Source organism: Halichoerus grypus, chromosome 3 (assembly GCF_964656455.1).
Source record: "Halichoerus grypus chromosome 3, mHalGry1.hap1.1, whole genome shotgun sequence".
In the NCBI taxonomy this organism is placed as follows: Eukaryota; Metazoa; Chordata; class Mammalia; order Carnivora; family Phocidae; genus Halichoerus; species Halichoerus grypus.
In genome coordinates this window covers 44,821,697-44,834,725 of record NC_135714.1, presented here as the reverse complement: position 1 = coordinate 44,834,725, position 13,029 = coordinate 44,821,697, and the positions used below count along the sequence as shown (strand labels likewise).

At 42.9% G+C, this 13,029-nt stretch overlaps 1 pseudogene; it reads left to right on the top strand.

The window, feature by feature from the left end:
* Nucleotides 1–6,121: 6,121 nt before the first annotated feature.
* On the top strand, nt 6,122–7,827 carry LOC118530674 (tubulin alpha-1C chain pseudogene; annotated as a pseudogene).
* Nucleotides 7,828–13,029: the final 5,202 nt, after the last annotated feature.

The window sequence follows — 13,029 nt, the reverse complement described above, 5'->3', positions numbered from 1 at the left end:
AAAGCATTCCTCCTTATCGTCTGTCTCTAAGCTTTTAGGCCTCCTGACTAACAAAGATCCAGTTTTTCAATGTTCTTAATTTAGACTCTCAGATCTCCTTTAACTCTAAAATTCAATGGTTTTGTTTTATAAAGCTTGACTGAAGCAGATGTTCCAGTGTACCTTGCTAGAAGTTTCAAACAGTACAGTTTACTCGGCAAGTTTAGTTTCCCTGGTTATATTAGTTAATGTCTTCAGGTCTTCATTTTCTCACCTATAACAGGAGGGAAAGACATTAGATTTTTCTCAGTACTTGTATAATTCTCAGCAAAAACAGGCAGGAAAGCCAGGGAGAGTGGTTCCAATACCGCAGACAAAAATGATGCCCCGTGCCTAGATAGTCGAGGACTTCTGCTAGGATCCGTGTTAACTTACTCCATATTCTGCCAACCTCATGCAGCCCAGGATCACTGCTGGTATATTCAACTGCTCCACAGTGGATGTAACTTTAAGAAAGTTGTTACTGTGTTGGTTTCTAAGCATTAGTCAGCTTAATGATACTTCTTAATCTAGTAATCTAAGTATGAAGAGCTCCCTTGAATCAGTAATTATGCAGGAATAAGTAACGAGGGGAGATTAATGGCAAAGTGTCCGGACAGCCCACTCACTTTTCCACAAAACAGAGATGGTTTCGAGGGGCTAGAAAACAATTAAGCAAGTTTATACTAGATCATTTACAATTTCTGCAGCTGTGTGACGTTCAGCATGTCACCTCTTTTGTATTCCTGACACCTAAAGGAAGTAAAATATGTGCCATCAAAGGTTTTTGACTTCTATGTAACATTAAACTCAAAGTTGTTTTTTTTTAAGTTACACCTTATCTCCTCCCCTTCTTGAAACAGCAGCATTTCCTTCCAAGGTCCCGGAACAGTTTAACACATTTTGAATTTTTAATCACCATAAATGGCCATTAGAACTTTACTGTGGGGGCGCCTGGGTGGCTCAGTCGGTTAAACATCTGCCTTCAGCTCAGGTCATGATCCCAGGGTCCTGGGATCAAGTCCCGCATCGGGCTCCCTGCTCCGTGGGAAGCCTGCTTCTCCCTCTCCCACTCCCCCTGCTTGTGTTCCCTCTCTCGCTATCTCTGTCAAATAAATAAATAAAATATTAAAAAAATAATAATAACTTTACTGTGTAGTTCCCCCAAAGTCTAAATTTGTTGATGTTACTTGCAACGCTCACTTCCCATGACAACCAAGGAGAAGTAGAGCCCAGATGCAATCCTGTGGGCTTGCGTTTCTGGATCGTTCAGACACTGCTTACAAAATGGAGATCAAGGCCAGTTTCCTGCAGATGACTAACTTGGAGCTCCCGCTGTGCCAGCCATGGTAGAGCTGTTATTGCTTCACTGAGTAGGCACCCAGCGCCCAAGCTGGGGCGAGCTGGTTCGTAGACAGCCTCTGATCATTTATCCTGGCTTCCCTCCCACTTGGCTCTGCCTTGTGGAGCAATAGAATCATTTCCATTCTTTCTCAGACTGTTCCATTTTCTCTTGGCTGCTTTCCTCCTCCCAGGGGGATTGTTTTCTCAACTGTCAAAGAGTAATGCTTAAACATTAAAAACAAGACCTCACACTCATGTGAATCGAATAGAGAGCACCTCTGCCTGCTCTTAATGTCTCTGTGTCATGTTGTCTGTCCCATTAATGTCCTGCTGTAGTGATAGGGGAACGGTTCAAGATTAATTGAACACCATATAGGAATGATGCCTCGTTTTTCCCTTCATGTCGAAGAGCATTGTTATTCTCTCATTTTGTACAAGAGATTCATGATCTGAATATTCCTAAGTCTGTCTAGAGCATCCTTAAAAAACCCACGGCTTGGACCCCCAGGTTCCTGTTTTTCAAAAGCTTCCTTTTCTCTCCCAAATAATTCTCAGAATTTACCTTGTAGGTAATCAACCTAGTGGAAGAATTTCTTTGGTCTTAATATTCTCACTGGTAGATGCCATAGATACGATGCTTAGTCGTAGACATTATCAGTACTTCTAGCCATTTGCTGTGGTAAATCTGAAAAGCCAGACCACACACACACACACACAAAGATACACATGCACTGGAGAACACATCATCAGGTGATCTGGGAAGTGAAAGACTGCCAAGATCCTTTCTAACTTTTCAGTAAGTCCCTGGAAAATAACAGGCATTCAATGCATAATTGAATGAATTAGGAGAATGAGGGGATTTTCTTGTTTGATTGGTTGGGTTTTGCCTTCCCTGGAAAATAGCAACAGAGCAGACTTAAATTTCCTTAGTAGAGGGGCACCTCAGGCTCAGTCGGTTAAGCATCTGACTCTTGATTTCGGCTCAGGTCATGATCTCAGGGTTGTGAGTTGGAGCACCGAACTAGGCTCCGCACTGGGTGGGTGTGGAGCCTGCTTAGGATTCTCTTTCACTCTCTCTCTGCCCCTACCCTCCAACAGGGCACACATGCACACACACATGTGCATTTAAAAAAAATTTTTTTTTTTTTGCTTAGTAGCATTTGCATTCTTTTAGGGTTTCTTCCTTTCCTGCATAAGGGCACCACCTCATGGTAGTTGTATTTTAGACTGTTCATGGTTGCTATGATCATATGATAGCCCATACATCTTTTTATTCCTTTACATTATAATAATAATAGCTATCTCTTATATAGCACATACAATGAGCCAGGCACTGTTTTAAGTGTTTTACATATATTAGCTGAATCCCTACAGCAAACTCCATGCAGGAGATACTATTATTACCTGCATTTACAGATGGGAAAACTAAGGCACAAGTAATTTGCCCAGGGTCACACAACTAATGAACAATGGAGCTGTGATTCAAACAAACCCAAGCAGTCTAGGTGCAGCACCCCTGTGGGTTTAATTATGCAGGGAAACTGACTTTTTTCCCTTTCATTATACAGTTCTATGGATTTCAATATAGATATGTCTGTGTACCGACCACCACAATTAAGATACAGAACAGTCCCATCCGATAGCACCCAGGTTTCTAACCACTACACGGTATGTCCCCTATATATGGGAACGCATCATAAGTCTAAAGGAGAGAACTTTTCAACCTCAAGGGGGAAACATGTTATCTCAGAAAGGCCACTTTGAAGACCTCCGAAGGCAATGACACAATTTCCATGGAAACTCTGTAACTGCCATGTTAGTTCTTTCTGGCTTCCTTTGAACTCTACTATGCACAATTCTACTGTGAGAAGAGTATTTCTCAGGGCTAGGGCAGAGTGTGTGTGTGATGTGCTATTATTCTCTTGCTGTCTTACTTCAGCAATGCTGAACAAACGTCAAGTGTCCCAGTGTGATTTCCTTGCTCTCTTACCATCTCAGATAGCTTTAAATCAACTGCGCTTTCGTGGCTGGCTGGGAATCTTTCCACAGTGCTAGTGAGCTTTGCCAAGTACCACGGACAGATCACAGCATGAGTGGAGATCCTGAACCACAGTTCTGATTAAGAAAATAGTAAATTAAATACACAGGAAATCTGGAATGCAAACATCCAAAGAATTATACCACTAAATTACCACAGAAAAGAAACTGATTTTTAAGTCCTGACTCTACTAGTGACATAGAATTAGAACTGTATTAGAACAGAAGAACTCTATTCACAAATCAAATAGCTTCGAATACCAAATTGATCTGGTCCTGAACTTGTGTAAATGGACTTGCCTTTTCTACTTGTTTAGCACTCATCCTGTTCCTGTTCATTTTTACATCTTACTTTCACTAAAAGGGAATCCTGGTTGCCCAACTAAAAACTTTCTATTATCTCCAGTTTTTCTCAGCATTTAACATCAGGCTTAAAAGAAGTTTTTTTCTTCCCATCTTTGACTTTAAAACTCCATGATTACACAACAGGAAGGAAAATTAGAGAAATGGGACTACTTTTCTCTAAAATGCCAGATAAAAGATGTATTTTGCTGAAACACTAGCTAAAGAAAATGTCTTTTTCACTGAACAAATAAAGCTATTATGTAAAGCTAATTCTGAGAAATGTGAAAATTTTCAGCATGGGAACTTGGATGAGACTGTTCAACAAAGGAAAACTATGCTTAATGGTCCCATTTACCCGCTAACTCCTCCAATAGGCACGGGTTAAGTCACTTCTAGGTAGTTGCTCATTTGTTCATTGGAAATGCTTTTTTTTTTTTTTTAAGATTTTATTTATTTGACAGAGCACAAGCAGGGGGAGCGGCAGGTAGAGGGAGAGGGAGAAGCACACTCCCCGCTGAGCAGGGAGCCCGATGTGGGATCATGACCCGAGCCGAAGGCAGACGCTTAACCGACTGAGCCACCCAGGCGCCCCAGAAATGCTTTTTTATTAACCAGATTGAGGACATTATTAGGTTTGTATCCTTATCTATTGCTGGGTAACAAACTAAGTGACAAACCAAAACTAAGTGGCTTTACACAAGCATTTATTTGCTCCCATTCCTTAGTTTGGCAGTTTAATCTAGGCTCAGCTCAGGGACTCTTCTGCTCTACAGGGACATGCACTTGCAGAGTTCACTCTACATCAGGAGCTCCAGCTGGGAGCCCGGGCCCAGGCCTTTTTCCAGCAGTCACTCTATCTACTGGGTCTCACCCTAAAGCTTGTTTACAAACCTGTGACAGTGTTCAGAAAGAGCATGAGAGAAGAGGCAAGGCCTCCAGGAGCTGAAGCTCAGAAGCGACACGTCATTCCGCTGCATTCTATTGGTCAAAGCAAATCAAAATGGCAGCACAGATTCAAGCTGACTGGAAGGGCTACAAAGAATCTGTGCACCAGATTTTATCCACAAGTATCAGGCATGTTCATCACCTTGAGGAAAATGCCGTGTAACATGCTATCTATTCTAACAACCTTATGAAGAGAATCCACTGTAAATCTGCAAAATAAGGAATTTGGTGCTAGTTTAAATTTACCTGCTATATGTACCTATATGTCAGGTACAAATAGCAGCTATGTGACTGAGGAAAGGAGGGAGGAAAAGGCTATGGAATGTTGATGCCATCATAAATCTTTCAGGAATATTGGGGTTTTTTTTAAGTTTTTTTTAAAGATTTTATTTGTCAAAGAGAGAGGAGGGGGGGATAGAAGGAGAAGCAGGCTCCCCGCTAAGCAAGGAGCCCCATGTGGGACTTGATCCCAGGACCCCGGGATGCATGGGGGTGGAGACAGGCTAGATTTGAATCTGAATGGATTTTTTTTTTCACTTTAAGTTTATGAAAGTAATACATGCACAGTTTAAAACAATATCCCTGGGGCACCTGGGTGGCTCAGTCAGTTGGGCGTCTGCCTTTGGCTTGGGTCATGATCTTGGGGTCCTGGGATCAAGACCCGCATCGGGATCAAGACCTGCGTTGGGTTCCCTAATGCTTAGTGGGGAAGCCTGCTTCTCCCTCTCACTCTGCCATTACCCCTGCTTGTGCTCCCTCTCACTCTCTCTCTCTCAAATAAATAAATAAAATCTTTTTTAAAAAAAAAGAGGATGCCTGGGTGGCTCAGTTGGTTAAGGTCTGCCTTCGGCTGGGGTCATGATCCCGGGGTCCTGGGATAGAGTCCCACATCGGGCTCCCTACTTGGCGGGGAATCTGCTTCTCCCTCTACCCCTCTCCCCTGCTTGTGTGTTCTCTTTCTCTCACTCTCAAATAAAATCTTTTTTTTTAAAGATTTTATTTATCTGTTTTGACAGAGAGAGACACAGCGAGAGAGGGAACACAAGCAGGGGGAGTGGGAGAGGGAGAAGCAGGCTTCCTGCAGAGCAGGGAGCCCGACGTGGGGCTCGATCCCAGGACCTTGGGATCATGACCCGAGCCAAAGACAGACATTTAACTGACTGAGCCACCCAGGTGCCCCTCAAATAAAATCTTAAAAAAAAAAACAAAACAAATAGCTACCCACAGGGGCACCTGGGTGGCTCAGTGGGTTAAGCATCCAGCTCTTCGTGTTGGCTCAGGTCATGATCTCAGGGTCATGGGATTAAGCCCTGTGTCGGTCTCTGGGATCAGCTCGGGAGTCTGCTTAACATTCTTTCCCCTCCCCTCTCCCTCCCCCTCCGCTCCTTCCCCAGCTCATGCTCATTTTCTTTTTTTTTTTTTAAAGATTTTATTTATTTATTCATGAGAGACAGAGAGAGAGAGAGGCAGAGGGAGAAGCAGGCTCCCAAGGAGCAGGGAGCCTGATGCGGGACTTGATCCCAGGACTCTGGGATCATGACCTGAGCCGAAGGCAGACGCTTAACCATCTGAGCCACCCAGGCGCCCTCATGCTCATTTTCTAAAATAAATCTTTAGCTCTTACTTCTCCCCCGGACTCCTTGGTAGTCTGTCAGCGGGAGATCCTTGTCACCGTCCCCTCGCCTCCTCCAGCCCCGAGGAACCCTATAAGTCTCAGTCATGCGTGAGTGCATCTCCATCCACGTGGGCCAGGCTGGTGTCCAGATCGGTAATGCCTGCCGGGAGCTCTATTGCCTGGAACACGGCATCCAGCCCGATGGCCAGATGCCAAGTGACAAGACCATCGGGGGAGGAGATGATTCCTTCAAAACCTTCTTCAGTGAGACTGGCGCTGGCAAGCATGTGCCCACGGCCGTGTTTGCAGAGCTGGAACCCACGGTCATTAATGAAGTTCACACCAGCACCTATTGGCAGCTCTTCCACCCTGAGCAGCTCATCACTGGCAAGGAGGACGCTGCCAACAACTACGCCCAAGGGCACTACACCATCGGCAAGGAGATCATTGACCTTGTCTTGGACTGCATTCGGAAGCTGGCTGACGAGTGCACAGGTCTTCAGGGCTTCTTGGTTTTCCACAGCTTTGGAGGGGGGACTGGTTCCGGGTTCACCTCCCTGCTGATGGAATGTCTTCTCTGCAAGAAGTCCAAGCTGGAGCTCTCCATTTACTCAGCCCCCAGGTTTCCACAGCTGTAGTTGAGCCCTACAACTCTATCCTCACTACCCACACACCCTGGAGCACTCTGTGCCTTCATGGTAGACAATGAGGCCATCTATGACATCTGTCGTAGAAACCTCAATATTGAATGCCCAACCTACACTAATCTAAATAGGCTGATAGGTCAAATTGTGTCCTCCATCACTGCTTCCCTCAGATTTGATGGAGCCCCGCATGTTGATCTGACAGAATTCCAGACCAACCTGGTGCCCTATCCCCGCATCCACTTCCCTCTGGCCACCGACACCCCCTTAATCTCTGCTGAGAAAGCTACCATGGACAGCTGACTGTAGCAGAGATCACCAATGCAGGCTTTGAGTCAGCCAACCAGATGGTGAAATGTGACCCTCAGCATGGTAAATACATGGCTTGCTGCCTGTTGTACTGTGGCGACGTGGTTCCCAAAGATGTCAATGCTGCCATTGCCACCATCAAGACCAAGTGTACCATCCAGTTTGTGGACTGGTGCCCCACTGGCTTCAAAGTGGGCATTAACTACCAGCCTCTCACTGTGGTGCCTGGTGGAGACCTGGCCAAAGTACAGCAAGCTGTGTGCATGCTGAGCAACACCACAGCCATCGCTGAGGCCTGGGCTCGCCTGGACCACAAGTTTGACCTGATGTATGCCAAGCATGCCTTTGTTCACTGGTATGTGGGGGAGGGCATGGAGGAAGGAGTTTTCTGAGGCCCGTGAAGACATGGCTGCCCTTGAGAAGGATTATGAGGAGGTTGGAGCGGATAGTGCTGAGGGAGAGGATGAGGGTGAAGAGTATTAACCTGTCTGCTCCAATTTTACACTCCATTGTCTTGGGACTGTCTTATTTCTGTTCTGGAAGCTGTCTGTTGTGGCCCTAACTTGTCAGTAAAAGTGATGTTTCTATTTTTAAAAAAAAATTTAAAAAATAAAATAAATCTTTAAAATATGTATATGGCGGGCGCCTGGGTGGCTCAGTTGGTTAAGCAACTGCCTTCGGCTCAGGTCATGATCCTGGAGTCCCTGGATCGAGTCCCACATCGGGCTCCCTGCTCAGCAGGGAGTCTGCTTCTCCCTCTGACCCTCCTTCCTCTCATGTGCTCGCTCTCATTCTCTCAAATAAATAAAATCTTTAAAAAATAAAAAAAAAATATATATATATGGCTATCCACATAATATAGTGGCTTATCTAAAAATGCCAGCTTAAAAAAAAAATGCCAGTTTATGCTATCTCAGAACTAGGATTAAGTAGGATTAGGGCACAGTTCTTTTATCCTAGTTTACTTGTATTTCAAAAAGGTGAAATTAATCTGACTACTGATGGTAAGCTTCTCATAAGGTCTTTAATAAATATAAACTGATTAGAAGTTATGATAGAGGGAAGCCTGTTTAAAGAGTGCCCTTTTTATCATGTTAATGGGGCACTGTAAATTGAGAACATTCAGATTAGGCGGATATCCCTTTGATCACTCCTAATTGCTCCTTTTATTTTTGTAACAGCCATATTCCCCCACATATTCTTCACTTAATCAAGAAGGCAGTGTGGCACAAACCTGCCACTTCCTACTGTGACATCAAGCAACGTACTTGTCTGTAGGATGCAATGTGGGGGTAACAACCTACTTGTTAGTGATGCTCAGGGGGGGTTCAGTTAATGTGATGTGCTTAGAACTGTGCTTGGTGCTCATGAAAGTACTTACACTCCTAGATGCTAATGCAGGATCTCTAAGCCCATGCAGTGTTTCCCAATGAGCTGAGTTGTTTCACATGGATGAGTTAAGTCCTACCTACTCGTACATGAGATCAGCCATTTTATTTCTCTCCAACAGCTTCCTTTAATGGAATTTCATACTTCTGTGCACAGGGCACAGAACATCTCATCAGAAAAATCATTCTTTTATGCCAATAAGACTCCCGTTGGGCTCCCCACACAGGTCAAATAGACATGGCCCAGCTAGTTATATCTTATGCTCAAATTACAATTCCTTAATATGCCATTATATGGATAATACATTCACACCAGTATGTTAGCTGAGTGTGAGGTGCTATTGCCTACCTGCATCTATGCTGAACATTAAATGCTGGGAATATTATTCATCATTCTGTTATTTTAAGCAACACTAAATTAAACATTCCAAATATATACATCTTCTGTGTTTAAAAAAAAAAAAAGCTTTAACGTAAAAAGTGCAAGACTTGATTACTACTAGAAAACCTGAAGGAAATTCTATCTTAAGAAAACAAGCACAGGGGCGCCTGGGTGGCTCAGTTGTTAAGCGTCTGCTTTCAGCTCGGGTCATGATCCCAGGGTCCTGGGATCAAGCCCCACATCGGGCTACCTGCTCCGCAGGAAGCCTGCTTCTCCCTCTCCCACTCCCCCTGCTTGTGTTCCCTCTCTTGCTGTGTCACTCTCTGTCAAATAAATAAAATCTTAAAAAAAAAAAAGAAAACACAAGCACAAACTAACATAATTTGTAAGACTGTAAGATAAATAACGGGTCCTCTGAACCTTACTTCATATGGTTTCCATTCTCAGAATACTTGCAGGTTATCAACCAATTTTGGCATAAGGATGTCAGAGAAATAGGCATTAAAGAGATTAAAACATGACACATTCACCCTTTGGAACATTATGCAATAGTTACAAAGAATGAGTTAAGTTCCTAACTACTGACAAAGATCCCCAAATTCTGCAAATTGCAAAATATCAATAATCCCATTTGTCAAAAGCAAAAAAATCAAATATTTTAATGTGTATATAGATATGGAGGTAAAAAGTTAACAGTAAACCATTAAAAGTAGTTAAGTCTAGAGAACAAATAAGAGTAAGAGGGTTAACAGGAAGAGAGCTAGTCAAGATGGATTTTAACATTTTTAATGAGAATTTAGTTTCACATGCATTATGTGATTTTTAAACAGCAACTAGGACACATACACTAAGAAATAAAAGGTGTGGTATTTCAAAATTAATATAAGAATTAGGATACTGTTCTTTAAAATTGCCCCTTCTAGTGGTAGAATCTTGACCACTGGTAAATTTCCACCTGAGTTTATACCTTAAGACATTCCAGAAAGCTTCCATAATTTTATAGTACTGTTATGACTTAAGCAGAGAGAAATTTGATATATCTGAGTTTCAAAGTATTTGGTCATAAGTAAGAATCTTCAGTGTATTAAGAGTACGTCTCATGAAGGGAGCCAGAAAGGGCGCCCCCCACTGGCTGAATTGGAGTAAAGTGAATGACTGCCAGATAACACAGGAAACAAGAACTGGGCTCTACCAGAATGAAAAGCTCTTCCTGACAGAACACCAGCGAACACAGAAGGTATAACTGATTCAAGCAAAAATAATTATATGCTAAAATCACTGGTTTTGTTGATACTTTCAGTATATCCTCCCACAGAGGGGTGCCTGGGTGGCTCAGTCGTTAAGCATCTGCCTTCGGCTAAGGTCATGGTCCCAGGGTCCTGGGATCGAGCACCGCATCGGGCTCCCTGCTCGGCAGGAGGCCTGCTTCTCCCTCTCCCACTCCCCCTGCTTGTGTTCCCTCTCTCACTGTGTCTCTGTCAAATAAATAAAATCTTAAAAAAAAAAAAATTATCCTCCCACAGAATATTATGAAGGGGAAAAAAAAAGTAAGAGAAATTTGGTGGACAACACCTTAACCAAGTAAGAGTTAACACCAATAATGGGATAAACTGACACAATGTATGCCATCTGGTGTAATGCACCAATATTTAGTATTCCTGCCAAAATGCGTAACCTGAATTGAGGTCTGAGGAAATAGTAGTAGAATAATCTAAATTAAGAAACACTCCTTAAACAGCTGGCATGAACTCTTCAAACTCTCACTGTTGTGAAGAACAAGCTAGGGAATTGTTCTAAATTAGATTTATGCGATCTGAAGAGAAACCAGAGTAAATTAGAGGAAATTGAAGAGATGAGACAACTAAATGCAATGGGTAATAGGAACAGGGGAATTGTTAAAGGTTAGTATTAAGACATTTGGCATAATTTGAACATAGATTGTAATAGAAATACTCTATCAATCTTAAAAGTCCTAAATTTGATAACTGGAGTGTGGTTGTGCAAGAGAACGCCCTTATCCTTAGGAGACACAAACTGAAACATTCAGAGATAAAAAGGTATGCCACTTAATTTCTGGTGGTTCAGCAAATAATACATACATAACATATAGAAAGCAAATGTGAGTGAATCCAAATGAGGATACACAAAATTTCAAGGTACCATTGCTGCAATTTCTAAGTTTGAACCTTACTCAAAATAAATTTTTTTTTTTAATTTTTTTTTTGTTTTGTTTTAAAGGTTTTATTTGAGAGAGAATGAGAGAGAGAGAGAGCACATGAGAGGGGTGAGGGTCAGAGGGAGAAGCAGACTCCCTGCCGAGCAGGGAGCCCGATGCGGGACTCGATCCAGGGACTCCAGGATCATGACCTGAGCCGAAGGCAGTCGCCTAACCAACTGAGCCACCCAGGCGCCCTCAAAATAAAATTTCTTAACAAAGTCTCTTTCTCAACATTTACTATTTCCTGCTACTTGGGTTGACTCTCCTTGCATCCAGAAAAATACCCTCCTCTAGGAACCAAGAGATTTCTGCATTATCAGAATTTTTTTTTAAAGATTTACTTATTTGACAGAGACACAGCGAGAGAGGGAACACAAGCAGGGGGAGTGAGAGAGGGAGAAGCAGGGTTCCCACGGAGCAGGGAGCCCAATGCGGGGCTCGATCCCAGGACCCTGGGATCATGACCTGAGCTGAAGGCAGACGCTTAACGACTGAGCCACCCAGGCGCCCCTGCATTATCAGAACTTAAAAATTACAGTAAACCTACCATCATTAATTAGCTAAAATCAAGGAGAAACACACAGAAATACACACCACAAGCAATTCTTGGCCCAGGTAACTATTCTACCAAGGACCACATACTATTTTGGTTGCTTAATAAAGCAGTGAACATAAAAGCATTCTGACTCCTAATATATTACAATATAGTTTGACACAAAAGCCCACGTACTACTTTAACATTAAAAGCTGTTTTGCAAGACAAGCAGGTGAATTACACAACTTAATCATGCCCAAATATAGAGGAAGGACTTCATATATTTAAGGATAGTTACTTGGTTTGTCATGTAATGAAAGAGGTCCCAGTAAAACTATATACCAAGCACCAGGCTAAATGCTTAATAAGCACTTAACACTCAAAGTCTCTCTGGATAGAAATTCCATGTCCCTTTTATAGATGAAGAAATAGGTTCAGTAAAGGTAAAATGGTTTGCCCATTTTATAGTGGTAAGGAAGAGAGGCCCATTGTGAACCCAGCTCTAACTCAAAGGCCCACAGAGCACTTGATGCAGTGCTCTTTTGAAAAGGCAATTTCTTAACACTGAAACTTTCCCTTATTACCAAACACTAGTGCATTGTTCTTAGTACCTTCACCAATCTGCCTTTATGAAGCTGAGCATGAGTGCTGTGGAGTACCCTAGGTGGACGCTCACACAACTACACTGTAACTCTACCTACAAATGAGAGTCAAGCCCTCACTGAGACCTGGGGAGAAAAAAAGATGGCCAAGAGGTCAAGTGTAAATGTATGGCATATGTAAACATCACAACAAGGGTAAGCCCCTGGGAAAGAAGTAGAAAGGGGCTGAAGAAAGACACTTGTAACCATTCCTTCACTCATTAAAGATAACAAACCGGGCGCCTAGGTGGCTCAGTTGGTTAAGCGACTGCCTTCGGCTCACGTCATGATCCTGGAGTCCCTGGATCGAGTCCCGCATCGGGCTCCCTGCTCGGCGGGAAGCCTGCTTCTCCCTCTCCCACTCCCCGTTTGTGTTCCCTCTCTCGCTGTGTCTTTCTCTGTCAAATAAATAAATAAATTCTTTATTTATAAATAAATAAATGAATGAATGAATGAATGCTTGGAAATTCATTTTGCCTTTTGCCGATAAAGAGTCTTACAAAAGAGGATGGAGGGTGAATCACTCTCAATATGAAATACCCATTCTTTAGGACTCAGGACCTTCCAGGTCATTCGCTGTATCCGGACAGAATGCAATCCACTTGTTT